Below are 21,919 nucleotides of genomic sequence, written 5' to 3' on the forward strand. Positions count from 1 at the left end.
TATTGCTGCCACAGAGGCAGTGTGATGTTACCAAGCCTACACATCTCCCAGGTTACGCCTTATGTTTTAGCACATCACTATATAGGTGTAATATTTTGAGATCTTGGGTCTCAAAATATCTCAAGAGATCTTGGGTCTCAAGTGTGGGAATGCAGAGGGAGATTTTTTCCACATGTGGTGAAGGTGCGGGAAAGTTAAGGATTTCTGGGGTGGGGAATATATAATGAACTAAATAAAAATTTTAAGTACACTTTTAAGAAAAGACCGGAAGCCTTCTTGTTGTAGATGGTAGCGGAGGATGTCAAAAAACACAACCAAAAATTCTTCTTATATGCCACAACGGGAGCAAGATTGTTGTTGGCCCAGGTTTAGAAGCAACACAAATTACCTTCAATTGAAGATTAGCGGCAAAAAATAACAGAATATGCAGGAATACCGTAGCTAAATGATTGGGCACCAAGGAGACAAAGTATTTGACAGGGAATGGAATAATTTTATGGAGTATATTGAAAAATTAACATGAAACCTAGAAAGATAAGACCAGTAGAGTGGAAACAACCAATATAGTATCTCGACATATGGAAATTATATATACAGAAAAAGGATAATGTGTGAGAAATACTTGAAACAAAATAGACAGCAAAGGAAGAAAGGAAGTCAACAATAGGAAGGATATGATAATATAAATGTGAAACTTGATTGATTGTGAAATATAATATATGAAATAAGTATTGTATTAACGAAGGGAAAATCTTTAATTGTAAAATATGTTAACATGGAACTATGTAACGAATATTGGTGGGTGAATAGAAAATTAATAAAAAAGATATTTAAAAAAAGAGATCTTGGGTCTAGAGAGGTGGTGTGTCATTAAGAAGTTGTACTGTAGTCCTATTACTAGGAGGAATTAGCAAGGACCACTGAATACCAGTTCAGGTTTTTAAAAAAGTTTATTATAACAAGTACCAAAAGAATCAGAGGGTAAAATGCTGATGCTGCTTGAGACTCCAAAATGGGATAACACAAAACTTAAAATGGTAACAGGGCTATATAACAGCTTATTTGCTGCTATAAATGAGGTAGATGGAGGCAGGGAGTGTTATGGTTGACGTGTGAGAGTGGAGAGTAGTATTAGGGGTCTTGTAGACTGCATGGGAGGCCTAGATGTAGCAGGCTGAACAAAAATGATGGGGGTTTGGGCCTTGTGAGGGTAGTGCCATTTAGGAAATAGAAGAGAGAGAAGGAAACAAGAGTTGTAAGGTTAAAGATACAATTCTAAATGGTTCCACCCAAGCCTGTATGTCGGGGGGAGGGATAGCCCATTGCACTCAAAAACTTGAACATGCAAAATTGCCTTGGTATATCCAATACTCTATGCTTTCTCTTTAAAAACTCATTTAAACATGAAAATGTAAGATTATCTCCATTTCATTAATTTGTGACTCACACATGGATAATTTTCAGGTGGCTTTCATTTCTGCTAGAGCTGTTTTATTGTGTCAAATTATAGATGCAGTTCTGCATTGCTCAGTTAATTTTTCACTGGTTAGAAAATAATATTTTAACCTTCCTAGAGTTAAATGGGATGATATGTGAGATTTACTATATTTCTCCTTTGATTGAGGCTTGCTTTCCTTCATACCACTGCCTAGGAAACTGCCGTGCTAAATTAGATTAAAAGAAAACTTCAGGATGTGTTTTTGGGGGAAAGTTGCTTAAGAACAAATTCCACTTTTAAAACTCTCTGAAAAGCCATTCCTATTACAGTCCTGAACATTCTGGACGCTTCTGACTAATTGAAGCATGAAAATAATATGAACTCAAAGTCATGAAGCTATAATACACCTATTAGTAAAAATGATACAGGGTAATAAAATGTGACAGAAAGTTGTTCACCACTGAAACTCATGCTCCAACTATTCTTAATAGGCCATGCTAATTATTACTACATTGATTCTGATCAAAGTACACGTCAAGGGATCCTGGCTGAGTTTTCAAACAACCACACATAATTACTCTTCATGTTTGTTGGTGAGAGCTTCATAGGCTGTTGTATTTTAAAATGAATTCTTACATATCTTCCTATTAATGACAGTCTGTGCCAAAGAAAATATAGTAATGCTCAGAAGAAGAGGGAAAATAAATTAGCAGGTGGGGAAGTATGTTAATCTGTTTGCGAGGTTAAATAGAAATTCTGGAGATAATGTTTACATAACTCTATGGAAGCTGGGAAGAGGGATTAGTTTTCAAGGCTAGTAGATGAGACCTTGGTCTTATGCATATTTTCTCGGACGTACGTTCCACCAATATCAGGGGGATTGCAGCCTTAAGCCACTACTACTCATGTAATCATTACATCTTAGTTTTCCTGTTTTTAATCAGCAATGGTCTGCTTTGCACAAACCGCTGCTGGGGTGGTAGACCTGTGTTTGGGCTATACCAATTCAGACTTCTGGGGAGGAGTTGAATGCTTCTTTACTGGGGGAGGTGGGGATAATCCCTACACATAGAATTTTTTTGAAAAATCTAGCCTTCTTCCTGACATTCTACATTTCTTGGGGGGGAGAGAGAGAATGAATGAATGAATAAATAAATAAATAAATATGAGAGCATTTTATAAGATGAGCTCCCACTTGCAGTCTGAAGTGGTATTGTCCAGCTATAGATTTACAATGGGTTTTCTCAGCTTTGTATTCTACAGTTACTACAGTACTCACGTGTTGGATTTGCACATCCAGTGCACTCAGTTGCTACGTTCTCTAATCTGGCACCCTCCATATGTTGTTTGACTACAGCTCCCCCTATTCCCAGCCAGCATGGCCAATGGGCAGGAGGATTATGGGAATTGTAATCCAAAACATCTTGAGGGCATCAGTTTTGGGAGGGCTGCTCCATTGGTTCTTGGCCTATGCAGGTCTCACACAGCACGAATGGCACAGCTGGAGCAGCTGGGATAATGCCATCATGGAGCTTTCTAATATCATATAATTTCTGAGATAGCAAAACTAACTTCTGATACTGTGCCTCATCCAATTTACCTAATTCCATGACCAGATAAAGTAGTAGCAGTGGGACATGGAGAAGTATCCTAATAAATCCCAACGGACTGCAAAAATAGCATCTTAGTAACTTAGTTCAGCAAAATACTTAAACCTGCTCTGAAATATTGATTCTGGCATTTATTCTCATCCACGGGATACAAAAAGATCCTGGGCCTTTTCAGGGAAACCTCAACCATGTAAGAGAATTCACAATAGTATTTATTTATTTATTGCGTTAATATCCTGCCTTTCCTCCACAGAGCCCAAGGCAGCATACATGAGTCCTCCACAAACCCCCTCCCATTCAGTCACATAACAACACTGTGATATATGCTAGGCTGAGAGATAGCAACTGGTTCAAAGACATGGCTGAGGAACAAGATACAGCAATCCCAGTTGCTCTTTTTCCAAGCTTGCCTCCTATTATGATCCAATATTTGTGTGTCCTTCAAATGAATCCTGGCTGCCTGCAGAAGAATATTTTCACAGTAGAAAATCAGCAGGCAAGTGTACAGAGAGGGTGGGACAGCAATACCTGGGGAGCAGAGGTTAGGCTTCCTTTTTAAAGCCATAAACGGAATGATTTATTGTGCGACAGCTTCCCAGTTTCAGGTGCAGAAATGGCCTTTTCAATCCTTGTAGCCTCTGTTCCTCATAGCTTTGCATCACTTTGTATATGCCCACCCAAATTTCTAAAACTGCTGCCAAATTATAAGTGTACTCTGTTTACACAGCAGAGAAATATCCCATGCGAAAAGTGCTGTGGGGTTTTTGGTGCTATTGTCAGGTTCTCCTGTGCCATTGCTTGTTTGTCCCCTCCTGCAGGATATTAATATAAATTCTCCTCCTAGCAGCCATTCTGTTCTGTCACAATCAATTGAGCAAAATGGAGCTCCAACAGCTATGGACTCCCACCCTATTCTTCCATCTTGTTTGTGCTCTACTCCATTATCATGCTTCATTGCCTCTGTTCTTCAGACCAGCTTTTGCATCTTCCAAATCATGATTCCAGAATAAGTCTTTGCCGTTTACATAAGCTCCCTTCACTGGATCATATTCAAAACAGGAGTTTCATTTTATTTGGGGTCTGAGGCTGAAACCTGACATTATGTTGTATGAATATTCACATCTTGAAGTGCTTGACCTTCATCTACTTTTGTCTATCCAGCCTAAATTATCTTCTGTCTTGTATCATCAGTCTTTCACCAAAATAATTTGTATGCTTAGATGACTGGATGACACTTACAATTTTGCAGCAGTTTTAAAAATTAGATGGTCATATACGAAGTGATGCAAGCCTTGCTAACGATACAATCCAATATTTTGCTGTGGTAGGAAGACAAATCAGCAACTCTGGAAAGGAGCTTCTATGCATCCCCACAGAATATATAGGGATATTATATTTTCTCCCCTTCCCCCCATCTCTTGTTTTGTGACTCTTCTTTAACCCAATTTATAGCATAGCGACTTTCGTTGCTAGGTGTTATTTTAAAAATAGGAATTATAGCAGAGCTGCTTGTAACACTGTAAGATTGGTCTTTTTGCTTGCTTAACATTTAGTTTTGGTGCACACACACAGTATATAGGAAACCTGAATATTAAGTGTGTGAGAGTGTATTTTTTCTGTTGGGAAATGGTTTTTCATCAAGTTAAATAAAACCATAGAGACGGCATTTGAAAAGCTAACACCATTACTTTTGAAATCTTTCTGCAACACCTTATTATTATTCTAGGTCACTGTGATGTTTCCATGCACCTTGGCATGTCCCTTTAATTGGATCCTTGCCTACGAAGGTCCAGCATAGTTGCATTGAAAGCTGACATTTCCAACTAACTGACCTTTTCAGGCCCAGTGATACTTCTATAATGATTATCCCCTTGCATTGTTTGGACACAATACCACATACTTCACAGCACATAAAGAATATGGTCTTTGAAAACTATTCAAAATTTCCAATCTCAAGTTAGCAAAATGAGAAAATTGGGTACAAACATTCATCAGAAGTGTTATTGTGCAGGTATCGATTTGAATGCCCTTTCATTTCTCTGGGAAAAAGTGTTGTAGTATAGAGTTCTAAATTAACTTTTGTTCTGTTTTTTTTCCTCCCACTAACTATAAAAAGGTCAAATTCATTCATAAGCCTGAATAGATTTGCTGGATATAAGCAATAAGATAACAATCAACCTTCAAATAACCTTTAAAGAGACAGTATCTTCCTCTATGAACAATAATTGATCTACTCATTAAGCAGGAGGGAATTCTTTCAGGCTCACCTAAGCAAAAAAATGTATAGGAAAAGGACACTATCTAAAACAACAAGGAAATGAAGTTTTAATATAAGAAATGGTTTAATTCTGCACATGTCAGAGACATCAAAGGCCTGTTCGGACCTTTATATATTAGAAATAAAAGCCTTTATTGCTGGGTCATGGATGGAGATATTACATGTTGAGAAAATATAGAATCTCTTAGTATATAGTTAGTTGTTACTTTCTACACACATCATGAAAGGCCAAAGGAATGTATAAGCCCTTGACTCATTTCCTGATCTGAATATTCATCCAGGGGAAGAAATGGTATCTGAACAGGCCACTAAACAACATGTACCGTACGGTTGTTGTGGTGCACAAAATAATGAGAATCCTCTACTATGAAGTGTTTTGGTGAAGGAAATGGGCTCATTTCTCCTTTCAGTCAGGTCCTGATGGCAGGAAGGTGCTAAGATAGTGGCACATTGTCACTTTCTTTTCACACTTAATGGTTAACTTTTAAAAGTGACCACTCATTTCTTCTGATACGGTAGTACTCACCTTTGTCTTGACATGGTAGATCAAAACTCCTTAAGCTTTGTAGACATCAAATCAGTGATGTCATGATAGGATCTCATGAAGCTTCCTTGATAGAATACGGTACACTGTGTTCATCTAGTCCAGTATTGCCTCCACTGTCAGTGACTCTTCAGGGTCGTGGGTCTCTAATATCTTTTTTGCTGAAGCATTATAACAGCCCACAGGCATAATTTGAGGATTTCTGTTTTAATGTTCGCCTTAATGTTTTACTGTATTTTTATCGCATTTGGATGCTATGCACTGACCTTTTGCTTGCATTTCTATTGTTGTAATTTGTGTGAACCACTTAGAGATTTTGTTATATTAAGCAGTATATGAATTATTAAAATGAATGCAGATAAGCTGGCAATGGAACAAATGAAGAACTGCATTTGAGGGGGCAAAGGCAGCTAAAGGTAGCTGAGATGGATGGATTAATTTGGGCAGCTGTGGCTCTGCTACATTATCTTTTCCAAACATATGGTATGGCAAGTTCTGATCACTGTTCTGATCACTAAGTCCATAAAAGCTACTCTTCTTACTATTTTGTATCCTTCATAAGTAAAAGGACCATTTTTAACCTCATAAAGGAATAAGATGACTAAAGGAATAAGATGACTAAAATGTTCCTGTTCCTTGATGAAGTATATTTATGCGGCTCTCTATAAAGTACTAATAATTAATATAAAAGCTTTAGTGTCCACTTATAAATTTTGCCAGGAAATTTTAAGAATTATGCTCTGTCAGCCCTTTCTTCTTTTTTTTACAAAATGAATACTTACCATTACCATATTCCATCTTCGACAAATAAGTGTGACATTTTTAATGATTCATTTAAGTTGCTGGCGGGGGTGGGGTGGGGAGAAAATGAAACCTTTGAGGTACCAAGAGATGTAAATGTTGTTTTTCCACATTTTATGATTCCCAGATGCCTCCTCTAATTGCTTTGCTAACCCCAAGTTTATGAAGTTATTTTCCAGAGTCAAACTCATTTGTATACATGTCAGAATATAAGCTGAATTTTAAAAATAAGACCTCTAGATTAGAATTCAGGAATGATAAACAAATTCATTTTGAATGTATTTGCATGCAATTTACATGTGACAAAATGTACCAATATGCGCCTTTCACATACAGGTCCAGCATCTGTTTAACATGATGGAATAGCATGAGGGGATTTTGTGTTGCTTTATAAAATCAAATAAAATGATGGACGCTAAAATTCAATGAGTAAAAAAGACTGGTGAGGGTAGATAAGAGTGTAGGGAATCTATGAATACTAGTTGCAGCTTTCAGAATAGAGATTTTTGTACCAGTTCTATACCTCTCTATTGCCATAGAATCACAAGGCACTTATTATTTATTTCCTAGAAGTAAATAATGCTTCTCATGCCTCATGCACTTTTAAAAATGGGCCTCTTTTTCTCTTTAAAATAATATACAGTACAGTGGTACCTCGGTTTATGAACACAATTGGTTCCGGAAGTCTGTTCATAAACTGAAGCTTTCATAAACTGAAGCGAACTTTTCCATTGAAAGTAATGGAAAGTGGATTAATCTGTTCCAGACGGTCCGCGGAGTACTTAAACTGAAGCGTTCATAAACTGAAGAGAACTTTCCCATTGAAAGTAATGGAAAGTGGATTAATCCGTTCCAGACAGGTCCGCAGAGTACTCAACCTGAAGCGTACTTAACCCGAAGCATGGGTATAATTGGTTCCAGAAGTCTGTTCATAAACTGAAGCATTCATAAACTGAAGCGAACTTTCACATTGAAAGTAATGTAAAGTGAATTAATCCGTTCCAGATGGGTCCGCGGCGTTCATAAACCGAAAATTCGTAAACCGAGGTGTTAATAAACCGAGGTTCCACTGTATATGAAATGATAAAATTATGGCTTCTGTTTGAAACAGCTCTAAAAATCTACAAACTTTGGGATGGATGGATGGATGGATGGATGGATGGATGGATGGATGGACAGAATTTACGCTTTGCAAAATAGGATTAAAATGCATCATGTGCTTAAAGTAGGGTTGCCATATTTCAAAAAGTGAAAATCCGGACAGAAAAGTTTTTGAGGTATTTTAAGTTTTGCGCTAGCTTAACTTAATTTTTAACTACCACTGTGTGTATTTGAAATATTTAGATAATGCAGATCCAAAAGCAATATGAGATTATTTCCTCTGTATTGAAACTCTACAAGGTCCAAATGTAAATTGATGGTACTTTAAGAAATTAATAATTATAAAGAATTAATAATCACAAGCGACAGTGGGGATTTGGATACAGATTTTGTAGGCCCATAGAATTCATATGCCTAGAAACTAGCATATAACTTTTCATACTCTTTCTATTTATATTCCTCCTTGGTGATGTTTAGAAGGTCTCTGTATGTACTCCAGTTTGTCTCTCTGTTAATTTTTTTCCTTGCCAGGGCTTCTGTTGGTGATAACTACATCAATGCTTTTCTTTATAGTAGGTTTTTATATTTTCCCCATACCCTATACAGATTTCCCCCCCTGATGATATGGTTTGAAAAGCTCTTATATACTCTTGCCTTTCAGGCACGCATGCCATCCAAATTTTAAATCATGCCCTTCCAGGTCTAACAGATGACTTTTTTTTAGTAAAATCCAATCTTTCAACCAACATAAGCACGATGCTTCAAAATATAATTGTAGGTCAGGGAGAACAAAACCACCTCTTTCTTGGGTATCAATCACATTTTTTTTTTAATCCTGGGTTTTATCCCCTGCCAAATAAACTCAGAGAAATCTTTCTGCAATGCTGCTTTTGATGGATAGGAAAGCTAGTGATGTGAGCCTGTCATGGTAGACTGCAAGTGTGTTTTGATGAGCTTCAGTTTTGACAAGGTAGGCTCACCAATGGCAACTGTCACTTGAAGTATCAGGAGAATTTGTAGTGCTACCCAGACATTTTGGAAGCCACATGGATGTACTGGAGGGTGTCTTGTGGTGAGCCTTTTCCATGAGCTAAAATGTGAAAGAGGTGCCCCCACTGAACACAAAGATCTGTACCACCAATGTCAGAGTGGTGGCCATCAGTGATGGCTATGGATAGATCCATACCATGGGTGTTAAGCATCTGTTTCAAGGTTGTATGAAAATCCTCATATATTCCTGTGAGATTCAAGCTGCTCAAATCACACTGTTAGTCTGTAATCCAATGTGGTTTACTTGGAAAGTAGTCTATATAATGTTTACTCCCAATTAAATTTGGGGTAGGGTTGTTAGACTTCAATCTACAATCACTTGTTGTTGAAAAGCCTAATAGATCAGTAAGGCAATGCTAAAATAAGTTGGCTGTAAATTTCAGCTGTATTTCAGTTAATTTTAAACAATGCTATTTTGCATAAAATAAAGTTATGCCCTTTGTCAGGCACAGTTATTGTTCTAGCTCCATAATATTCACACATTTAGGGTAAATGAACCACCTTGAGATCTTTGGCCTTCTGGAGTGTGTCAGATTAGTTCATGCTTATTGAACAATGTCTTTGACTCTTGTGAATTGCAGTAATACCATTGGATGTAGTCCATTAATAACAACACAAGTGAGACTGCAATTTACATTAAAAGCATAAGAAGTAAAGGTAAAAGTCAATTATATTTAGAGATGGGATAAAATTACTATATGTGTACGGAATCCAGAGTTGATTATCTCTCTTTGGGGTAACTTGTTACAAAAGACATTTTCCATAAAATATTTAGCCAGACGGCCCTCCATTTCTGTTGCAATTGGCTTTCCTTTGTATCATATATGCTCACATATATGGCATTTGTTCTTGCCTGGCAACAAATGCTACTTCCAGTTATCTGTTTTTAGATACTTGGGTTATAGTCTTATACACACACACTATAGTCCTAAACACACTTAGCTGGGAAGAAGCTTTTAGGCCATAGTGGGACAAAATTCTGAGCAGGCTCAAGGTGAAGTGTGTGGATAACCAAAATAAATTGTTCACAATTAAGCACAAGAGTGTCTTAGAAAGTTCTGCGCCTCTCAAAATGCAAAAACATTCATATGGTTTTCTCTGGAAGCAATTTGTTGCCAGACCCATTATACCTCACTTTGGAAACTTCTTCCTAGTTTCCTTTCTATCTTTACCTCTTCCAAATAATATTGCTGTAACTAGAGTTCGTGACACTGTCTAGTTCCAGGTATGAGGCCAAGGCATTTAAGTACCTTTGAAAGTGAATGCTAAGGCTTGAACCTGAAACATTTGAAATAAAAGGGAAAGACTGCATATCCTTACCTGGTGTCAAATGAACTTTGCTCACCTGTCACCACAATGGATGAGTTTAGAGCAAATGATCCCACTTGCCCACGACGTCCCACCTTGGTTATCTCCCTCCCTCTGTAGCTCCCTCCCTCTGTAGCTCTCCTGTGCCCCTGAAAAAGAAAATGATCATTGCTACAAGCAAGTGAAAACTTGGGTCTAAATCATGGTTGGTTGGTTTGTTACATTTCTATCCTACCTTTCTCCAGGGAGCTCAAGGTGGTGTGCATAGTTCTCTGTCTCCCCATTTTATCCTCAAAGCAACCCTGTGAGATAGGTTAGGCTGAGATAGTGACTGGTCAGCCAGTGGGCTTCATGGTTGAGCAGGGCCTAGAACCCCCATCTCCCACATCTTAGTCCAACACTCTAACCACTACAACACACTGGCTCACACTGTATTAGAGGAAAGGAGTTGCGATGAGAGGGTGTATAATGAGTAATGCCAAGGTTACAATACGTCTATCATTCCCTGTTTCTGGTTGTTGTTGTTTTAAATACAAATCCTGATCAGAATGAAGTTCACTTATCCCTCTAACAAGACAAGAAGCCATTATTAAGCTCTGTATTATTTTAGATATAAGCTGTTTGAGTGCCTTTAGTCTTACTTGATGAGAAAAGTGACATCTTGAGGAAATATACAACAAATTAAAAACAAAAGTCTTATTAGTCTTGGCAGCTACCTATGTAGCACAATTGATTTAGAATCCCCTGGATGGGCAGCATTCTCCTCAAGCAGCTAACTTGACAAAGGGAATGCATTTTTTTTAGAATTAATGTTTGGATTTCTTTGGTGGTAATAGCATTTTGTTCTTGAATGCAAAACAATTAAATCAAGACACTCTCACTACACTGAGATTTAAAGTGCTTCACTCAGGCTGCAATCCTCAGTGCCACAAAGTCACTGGCCAAAATCCAACACAGAGTTAAGAGTGTTTAAGCCCTTTAAAATAAGAGGCAAACCACACATTACATTAAATGTGTATTCATCACATTTGCATTTTTATGCATTTTTAGTAGCAGCCAAGGGAGCACAGCAGCAGTTCCCCTCCTGAGCCAATAACAGATTTAGAGGTAATAATTTTTGCTGCACTTGTGATATGGAAGAAGTGGGTTAAACTACCCTCCACCTGTTCTATTGTACTGATTCTGTCCGAAATCTCCACAGCTGCTATTTTAAAATACACACACTCACCTGAATGTGAATGTGGTTTTACCATAATATGTGGTTTGACATTAAATGGACTTAAATATGCTGGATTGTGGCCAAGGTGTTGCTTACATCTTGGTTTTAATCCAGCAGCCTGCATACATTTTCCTCTAGGTATGTATGATACAATACAAGCTGGGAAGCACGCTTGTGGAGATACCATTTGTATGAACTGCAGCCGCAAATAATTCACACAATTGTCATAGCGGCTGCATGGACCGCCCCCATTTGCAGGTTCATAAAAATTTGCCTCCATATTAATAGGATCATCTGTCAAAGGCTATAAATATACAAAGCAACTCTATGTGTATCTTGAAGTACAATGAATTACAGACAATACAGTGTAGCTAGAGATGCGAAGAGTCACACTCTCCTTAAGAGTTGGTGAATTGCATGCTCTTGTGTATACCATCCTGATTTTACAATCTGTGCATTTCAGAATCCTTGAGGTAAAAGTCTCGCATAAAAAAAATATCTGATGATGGAATGTGTCAGCACAATGTTACAAGCCAGGGTGTCAGGTTGTTCTAGTATCACAATGTGTACTTTTCATTGTAGTACCATACTACCGTATGTTGCTACATTTGTATCTAAAGCAGCCACCACCGTATCACAAGCAGGATCTAATTAGACAGAGGTAGGATGAGTTAGCTGCTAGGCACAATCTCAAGACGATTTCAGCCACTAAAGGTTACGTCACTTCTGCATCATTGTACGGCTTTAGGCCTGGTACAGAACTGTAAGCCTGACTGCTACAATGGGATCCCAGTTGATGGACACCATAAAAGAAGTGGCACAAGCCACTCTATGCAGCATTTTGTAGATTTAGGATCATTGTCTTCTAGGGACTGGTTTGCATATTATTCTCTTAATGAGGGGTATACAAAAAGATCTTTGTATTTTTTTGTGGGAAGGGAAATGGAGAACCCTGTGGCACTGAGAGTGACCATTGCTAGAGCCTTCCCTCAAAGCAAAGAACAAGTTTTTAAAATCATTCTTTTTCTGAACACTTGAGTATAATGAACAAAAACTGGGTTCCTCTTTCTTCCCCCATTTGTTGTGGAAAATATAGATTGCATATATACCCTGAGTTGTTGTTTTTCACCTCTGATGTTGTGAACAGCCTGGGAGTCATTTTGGACTCACAGCTGTCCATGGAGGTACAGGTCAATTCTGTGTCCCTAGGCTGAGACTCTACCTGCCTGCGGACTGTCTCGCCAGAGTGGTGCATGCTCTAGCTATCTCCTGCTTGGACTACTGCAGCATGCTCTACGTGGGGCTACCTTTGAAGGTGACCCAGAAGCTACAACTAACCCAGAATGTGGGAGCTAGACTGGTGACTGGGAGTTGCCACTGAGACCACATAACACCGGTCTTGAAAGACCTACATTGGCTCCCAGTACATTTCCGAACACAATTCAAAGTGTTGGTGCTGACCTTTAAAGCCCTAAACGGCCTCGGCCCAGTATACCTGAAGGAGTATCTCCGCCCCCATCGTTCTGCCTGGACACTGAGGTCCAGCGCCGAGGGCCTTCTGGCGGTTTCCTCACTGTGAGAAGCGAAGTTACAGGGAACAAGGCAGAGGGCCTTCTCGGTCGTGGCGCCAGCCCTGTGGATTGCCCTCCCATCAGATGTCAAAGAAATAAACAACTATATGACATTTAGAAGACATCTGAAGGCAGCCCTGTTTAGGGAAGTTTTTAATGACGGATGTTTTAATGTATTTTTAATCTTTTGTTCGAAGCTGCCCAGAGTGGCTGGGGAAGCCCAGCTAGATGGGTGGGGTAGAAATAATAAATAATAATAATAATAATAATAATAATAATAATTATTATTATTATTATTATTATTATTATTTTGGCTGGACAGCGCAAGACATTTACAGTTCCATATCTGAAGAAGTTGATCAAGTATAACTTGCAGCTGAGTAGGCACAACTCTCAAATTTTAACCTTAAGACTCTGCATTTTGATGAAGAAAGCAAAATGTCAGCCCATTAGTCATACTTGGAGTGCCATTTCCCTACTTTATGTTTACAAAGCATGGAAGTTGAGGTCTGCAGCTCTTTAGAAATTTCTTATTTTGGCACACTGAAGGTATCTAGTTACATAGAAGGCAGGTGTGGCCCTGGGGCAGTTCATCGCATCAACCTGACAGTGTGTCTCAACTCTCATTTGGAGAAAAGGAACAAGTAGGTGATTTAATCTTATCAATGGCATTTCACAGATCAAGTAACAGTTGTAGCAGTTCAATTTGCAAAGGAAAAAGAAATGAAAAATTGTACATAGTTGATAACAATGGCCCTATTTTAAGCTTCTAGAGGACAATGGCGTGCTTAAGCCTTACTTACATTTGACCTGTGGGTAAAAGAAAGTGCAATGCCCATTTTCTTCTCATGCTGGTGTGTTGAGTTTAGGGTACCTATGTGAAATAAAATTATTAATTCATAATCATCAAAGGAACTATTTATATAACAGAGGCAAACATCAAAGTGAGATGCTCTAAGGGCATCCACTCAGCTTTTCATTCTCTTCAAAAATGCACTTGATTGAGCTGAATTCCTCACACTTGTGTAAGGGTCAAGAGACACTGTATCTAGAAGGCAAACAGACTAACCTCGGCAAAGCAAAACTGACCCAGACAAAACAGGCAGCTCTGCCAAGAACCTTTAGACTCAGACCTCAAAATGCCTCTGCTGGAAAACAGGAGGGGGAAAGCTTTGCATCTGTCTAGTTCAGTTGCCAAATGCACCTCAAGAGCAAGAGAGGAAAACAATGAGAAGGGATGCCAAGGGTGGAGGGTATATTTCTGCCATAGAAAGATGCTCAGGGTGGCATATCTGCATCTTTGAAAATGGGAGGATTGCTTATGAAAGTTCTGGACTGCAGAAAAGGAGTCCTTGGATGAGCATCAGATTTTACAACTTGCCAGACATTGATTCAGAGTGACTGGAGCTACAAGAGATGCAGAGGTAAGCTCTGCCCCTGCCAGCTCATCAAATGGAGTCAAGTCGAATTTGCAGTAGAGCCAGTGAGAGTCCAAGTTTCATAACAATGTGGCATGGCTCATCACTTGGGATCGACGGCTGCCATTTAAACAGGTGGCAAATAGAGCAATCAGAATCCACAGAGCCATCTAAATTGGAAGCCAAAGAGTTTTTGGGTGATTATGACATGGGGAAAGACGTGTGGACAATCAAAAGCTGGGAGAGAGCATAAAAATTTGAAATAATTGGGGATTTAGCTCAGATAATAGGCAGTTATATTTAGAGGAATTTCCTTGTGAAAAATCAGTGTGATTTTAACTTACCTACAGATGAGATGTTATGGATATAACTTCTTTGAGGCATGTGACATGGTGTACAACTGAGTGCTCCACAATAAGTGACAATTTAGAAGGTGCATCTAAAACAAAGAGCCAGTGGCACTTCTGTGACCGGAGTTGGCCCATAACTTGAAACTGAATCCTGATTGGACAGAGGTTTTAGTGTTCTGAAGTCTTGGGCCCATACCTGCCAAGTTCCTGCCTGAAAAATAAGGGATCAGACCGAAAGTAGCAGCCCGGAAGTAGCACTGCCGCCATTTTGGAACTGGGCAGAGCATGCTCAGAAGCGACTTTTGATGCTGCTCTGCCCAGTTCCAAAATGGCTGCCGCACCAGAAGTCACGCTGCAGCCATTTTGGAACTGGGCAGAGCAGCATCAAAAGTTGCTTCCGAGCATGCTCCGCCCAGTTCCAAAATGGCCACCACGCCAGAATAAACCGGGGAAAAACAAAAAAAATCCGTTTTTTCGGCTGGGAACAGCTGGAAAAACGGGGGTTTCCTGGGGAATACGGGAGACTTGGCAGCTATGCTTGGGCCCAAGAGATGGGAGAAGCTACCTATTCTGGAAGGGGCTACACTTCCCTGGAAGGAGCAGGTCTGTAACTTGGGGGATATTCTGAGATCCAGCATTGCCACTGAGAGTTCTGGAGACCTTGTGGCTAGGAGTGGCACTTCTAGTTCCAGCTGGTTTGCCAGCTATGGAACCTTTTGGAAAGAGATGAATTGGCCACAGTATTCCATGTGCTGGTAACTACCAGACTGGATTACTGCAATATGCCATACAGGGAGTGTTAGAATATAGGGATGATAAACCCTAGATTCTTTCTTTTGCCACTGGCTTCGGTAAAGAAGACAGGAAACAATTGTAGCTATTAACTACGTTTTATTAGAAAACTGCCCTAGAAGCACAACTTAGAAGCTTCAATGGTCCGAAACTGAGCAGTCCTATTACGGGCTGGAGTTTCATTTAGAACCCTGTTTTGAACCAGATGCATTGGTTGCCAGTTCATTTCTGGACCCAATTCAAGGTGCTCACATTAGTGTTTAAAGCCCTAAATGACTATATATGAATATAGTTTTCTTCCACTAGGAAAAAGATTAAAAATACCTGGGGGTTCTTGGGAAATTCTTGAACTGAAGGATTTTGTGGCTTGGATCTTTTGCTTCAGGCCATTAATTCATAATTACTAAGTAAGTGGAGGTGGGGAGGAATGCTGGCTTCACTTACTATTGGTATGAATATGGAATTGAACTATGGGAGGTTAAAATGTATCTTGTGAAGAACTCCATAAACAGAGTTGCCTTGTATAGTCTTTTACTATAAGGCAACTTCTTAACGTGCTTCACCTTGGATTTCTGCACCATCAAGAGGCATCTCTCAGGTTGAAGCAAGGTAGATATGAGCACTTGGATAATGCAGACTTTTCTCCTTCTGCCATTTATATTTATAGACTGTACTATTCAAATGGCCCAGAGAAGGTTCTGTAAGTTTCTGCATTTGCATTCTAAAAAGGGAAAGACGTGTCTGTTCCAAAGCACCCACAAATCCTAAATATTTCTAGTTCGGTGGCTGAGATGCTCAAGCTTTCTTCTTTCCATTTCCTCAGTGCATTTAGTCCCTTTCTTTCATCCCTTAAGAACCATGTTCAGTACTTTGAGAAACTCATCCAATCTGCACTTAGTATATATGGACTGACTGAACAAAAAAAAGCACCTCAGCACTCTGTATTTTCTCTTAACCTGCTCACTGTCAGTTAGTTCTACTGATGTACTTAACCCAGGATATTCATAGAGCAGATTTGTTTGTTTGTTTGTTTGTTTTGATTATACCAGGCATCCCCAAACTTCGGCCCTCCAGATGTTTTGGACTACAATTCCCATCATCCCTGACCACTGGTCCTGTTAGCTAGGGATCATGGGAGTTGTAGGCCAAAACATCTGGAGGGCCGCAGTTTGGGGATGCCTGGATTATACCTTACCTTTTGTCTGTACAAGGCACCCAACTTGTGTTAAAGCTTTTGGTTTTGAAGCCTCTCACAACCTTGGGACACAAGCATATAGACAAACATTTTCTTTAGTTCTATAGAGTTGAACCAACAGCCTAGAAAGAAAGCTGTACCACAGCAACCTGACTTTGAGATTATTGACAAGGGGTGCATCTAAAATCTAGACCTTCAGTTCACCCCTGCAACTACACTTTCTGTCACAGACAGCTCAGAGAACAGGCACCGTTTTCTTTTGTCCATCAGTTCAAAGTATGTTCTCTGTGCAATTTCACCAGGGAAGGTATTTATTAAGGACAGTCACACATAAAACACTGAAATTGGGGGGGGGAGAATCTGGTCACTTGGCTTTGTTTTTACTAAATGTGGCAGAAGTGATACCATGTATGGACAGGTTACTGAATCACTAGTGTTGCAGCATTAACTTCAGTGCAATTACATTATTGTAGGTAGTCCATGAATTGTCCCCTATGGTGGTTTAAAACTAGTGGAGCAGGTCTGTCCCAGGTCTGAAGAACTAGCAGATTCAGTTTAGATATAGCATCATAATAAAGAATTTGTATAAAGAGTTTGAAATGGATTGTCACTGATTTTTTACTTTCTGTTTATTCTGTCAGTGGTTAGACTGGGGTGGGATGAGGGAGATAGGACCAGCTGTCCCTAGATTTGTAGAGTTGGAAGGTATCCCGAGGGTCATCTAGTCCAACCCCCTGCAAAGCTATTGCAACTGGAAGAACCAGTATAGCTATTTTACCTGTTTCCCTCCAACTTCTACTACAAGAATATCTTTGAGTTTTTACCTCTCTCTGCTTTTTTGCCCAAGTAAAGGGTGCTTTTAGTTGGAGGAATTAAGTGATATGAACATAATATATATTATTCATCCTTTTGAGTGGAGCTGATGGAATACTGGCGCTTATATCCACATTAGATGTACTTTCACAAAAATGGGAATTGATAGGCACAGTTGGGCCAGTAAAAGGTAAAAAGAACTGTTGTACCTAAATACGAACTGGTTAATGAATTAAAAAAACCACACTTTGTTGCCTGTAACCAAAGACAACCACAGTATTAGTTTGCTGCAGAATAACTGATCCCATGATGCGGTGCATGTACACCATTTGAATGGCAATGCCAATCAACTTGGGGTGGGGGTGTGGCCTCCTCAGATATTTTTTTGAGGGGGCCATAGACCCCTCGTCCCCAAGGAGTTGGCTCCTATGCCAGTGCCCTTCCTCTGATCTGACTTTAGATATGCTTAGTGATTTGCCCTATGTTATCCTGTTCATTCTACATGGATGATGTTACCTAGTGGCATGAGATGGAGCCAAGGAGAACCGATAATCACACCACTGTCACAGCGTTATTATGTGTGTAAAACACAAGTAATACATATGGGCCATATTCAACTAACCCATTCTTCTAGCAGAAACCAACAGAAGGGCTTTCTTTAGAGCAGTGGGTCTTTGCCTTTCCTCTCTTACCCCCACGACCCTGTGCCTCCCTCCTATCTGGAGTAGAGTGTAGATTGTTCCATTGGGCAAGCAGAAATAGTTGCATTGAAGCAACAATTTCCTTAGCACTGGAATTCCACCAGATATTGCCAGAAAATAAGAAAAAGCAACAACCCCAGTACAGTACTGTAATGCCATTCTTATTCTGTGCTTCTCCACAATACTTTCATTACTATAATTTGCTATAAGGTTTACAAAGTTCTTGTATTTCCCACAGTAATGAAGATTTAGATCGCTCTTTGTATGCTCAACATACTCTCTGTGTCTATACTGCTCTATTACTGTTGGTAGCCTAATGTAGAATAACACTTAATTCCCTCTCCTTGCCGCTCTCTCAAATGCCTCTCTGTCTTTCAAAAAATATTTGAGCAACAATTTCTAGATTTATTTTGTGATCTATTGTGGCACTCTTTTATGCATCAAATGATGGGTATCATTCAGCAGGGACAGCTTAGAAAATGATAGCAGCCAAGTAAATCTCACTCAGAATTAAACATTGTAGATCAAATGGGGTTTGTTCCAGATCTTCCCACTGGATTTAATGTAAGACTTTGACCCTTGTGATTTTACAAAAGTGGGTCAAATTTCCTCTTCATGTTTGCCTGGTCTTCTGACATTCTGCCCAATGCCTGTAGTAGCAAGCAAGGTTTTATCAGCTGCTGCCAAAGAGATAACTACAGCTTTTGAATTCCAATAAAGAGTGTAATTGAATGGACTATGTCTCCAGAAAATAACATTTCATGCCAGCTGCTCTGTTTCGTAGTACTGGAACCCTGAACTTTCTCTGTAAAACAGGCTTGGCTCAGAGAAAGCACACCTTTAAAACCTTTTGACAAACCACCACAGTCAGTGTATGTGTGCCCTAAACACATTGTTTTCCTTCAGCTATCTCCACTTTCAGAATGACAGGTGCAGAATTCTGTTCAAGATCTATCCTATCATACATCAAATTTATCTCATGTCAGTACCATAATAAATTACCTCATCATGTTCACTTCATGTTAACTCCTCCCCTTCTTTATAGCAGACATGAATCCCTTTTATTTGTTGTGCTGGAGCTGGGGATAGCTAGCTAGCACATGTCTCTGCACCAACACCTGTCTTCTGCAAGTGAATTTTTCCTCAGAACGTCTTCCTTTGCTGGTTCTGGTATATTTCCCTGTTTCCCCCAGAAAGTGTTGCTTGTTTATATGGCTGTCTCCACACTGAGCAGCTGTTCTCTGCAGGTTCAGGTCATATCTAGTGCTGGAAGAGTGAACTGTGTCGGTAGCTAGACACACAAATTAGCTGTGTGTGAGAGGCGAATGGGTTTTAAATGAATGTCATGGCTGCCAACGCCTTAAAGCCACTGCAGCCTCACAATATTCAAAGCTAGTTGCAACTCAGCTGTAAGTGGCAGAAAAGTTAATTGTTTATTTAAATGCTTTTTACAAGTAACATCAGAAAACACATAAATAAACAGTACAGTAAAGTTTGCCAACAGAGGCTAGTAATTAATTAATTAGGGATGGTTTGTTTTCAGATACATGTTTTGTAATTTTAAGGTTGTGTTTTGGGGGGGCAAGAGAAATCATCTAAGAGATTTACGATGTGTCTCCTATGCTGACTGATTGCCCCAAATTTGGGTTTACCTGATCCAGTTTGAGGGTTTGAAAACAGATTAAATTGAGATAATGAAGCACTTATTTGTGCTCTAGCTGTATTTTTAAGACAGGTGCTTTTCCCTCTTCTCTCTCCTACAAAACCTTGGCCGCTGCCACAGTTCAGATCTTGACCTTTTCAAAAGAGAAATGTCTTTGAGAATTGCAAATTCTTGTCAGAAGTTAATGAACAAATTGCAGTGCTAATCGAAGGCTGGCCTCTTCCAGGTCTTTGCCTGATAGTCACGCCACAAAGGTCACTGTCTAACTAATGAGGGCTTTGGGTGATACTGACACAACATGTGGGCATTTGTGAAAGGCCAAAATTTATGGGTGCCACTTGGGGACCATCCTGCTCTTGCAGGCATCTTAGAACTACAAGAATGGATGACCCATCCATCACCCCTCCTTGATGATTAGACTTAAACACTCAGTTCATATGCATAATTGCTAGACCTTAGGCTCCTCCAAAGGCCCCAATGTCATTATGATAGATCCTCCTCCATGTTTATCAGGAAGAATGAATGTTAGATGGCCCATTCTGACATTTAGCATTTCAGCCTATCAAGGTTTTAGGGTGATTTGCAGATATCAAGTCACAGAGTGGGTGATTTAAATGGATGGAACATTTGCAGAACCATAAATTTGCCGATGAAATCTCTTATGCTGGTGCTATTTTGCAGTTGGCAAATAGAGAAAAATATGTCTTAGGCTTACATTTTCTCCCAATTTTGTGCTCACCTTTTGTATTTAAACATGTTTTTTAAAAAAATAATAATAATTGGGAAGTAATTATTTAAACCAGCATGTCTTCTAGCTGCCAAAGATTCTTCAAATTACCAAAAGTAACTTCCAGGCTCTCATTTTGATTTTCTATAGTACTATTTACCTATTTCTGTTGTTCTGAAAAACACTTTCATGTGATTGCAATACATAAGCAGTAAGATAAGTACTTCCTTCTGTAGTTATGAAGATAGGACAAGGTGGTATTTCAGTCATTCAGAGCAAAACCTGTTTTTTGTGATTCTACGGTAACAACTAATAAAGATAGGTAGGATGCTGCTTATTGTATAATGCAAATTGCTTTCTGCAATTTTATTTGTTTATAAAACCATATAAATCCAAAATGAAAAAACCCTGCAAGTGGTATCTCTAAAACAGTTATCAAAACAACACACATAAAAGCATAGTGCCTGCATTAATTTTCATTATAGCTTTGTAAGGTATATCACTTATTATTCACATTTTACATCTGTGAAACTGAGGCTGAGATAGGGTAAGATATGTTTGTTCCAAGGCCATATAGAGAGACCACAGCAGCTGTGGGGCTTGAACCCATATCTTCAATATTCAAGACCAACTATGCATTCAGTGGACATCACTGTTTCTAGATACCAGATTTCTCCTTAGCCTTCTTCAGGCATTGTTCCATTCTACTCCCCACAAGCAATTCCAATCATTTCCTGAGGGGAGAGCATCAGTGCATTCCCTGCCCCCTCCCTCACATCTCACATTACTGTCACAGTTCAGAGCCACATGTTGTTGTTTATTGGACTTATAACCCGCCCTTCATTATAAGGACCCAAGTCAGTTTACAACAATATAAAAATACAATATTAAAATCAATTACAACAATTTACAATCAGGTCTCTATGTCTGTCTATCTATATCTATCTATATCTATCTATCTATCTATCTATCTATCTATCTATCTATCTATCTATCTATCTATCTATCTATCTATCACAAAGGCCAGGTAAAGAGATCCACTTCAGCATACAGTGGAAACTATACAATGCTGATGCTGGATGCATCTCTGATGGAGAGAATTCCATTATTTAGGGGTTGCCACAAAGCACTGGGAGTTGTACTTACAGAGATAGGGAATCGACCATTACTATACAGTGGAACCTCGGTTTATGAATTTTCGGTTTACGAACACTGCGGACCCATCTGGAATGGATTAATTCACTTTCCATTACTTTCAATGGGAAAGTTCGCTTCAGTTTATGAACGCTTCAGTTTATGAACAGACTTCCGGAACCAATTGCACCCATGCTTTGGGTTAA

At 39.2% G+C, this 21,919-nt stretch overlaps 1 protein-coding gene across 2 annotated transcripts in view; it reads left to right on the forward strand.

Annotated features, from left to right (window-relative positions):
• The window catches only part of BEND5 (BEN domain containing 5), a 730,611-nt gene that overhangs the window by 342,686 nt on the left and 366,006 nt on the right, over nucleotides 1–21,919 (forward strand). The window lies entirely within an intron of this gene.

This window comes from Zootoca vivipara, chromosome 7, assembly GCF_963506605.1.
Source record: "Zootoca vivipara chromosome 7, rZooViv1.1, whole genome shotgun sequence".
Taxonomy (NCBI): Eukaryota; Metazoa; Chordata; class Lepidosauria; order Squamata; family Lacertidae; genus Zootoca; species Zootoca vivipara.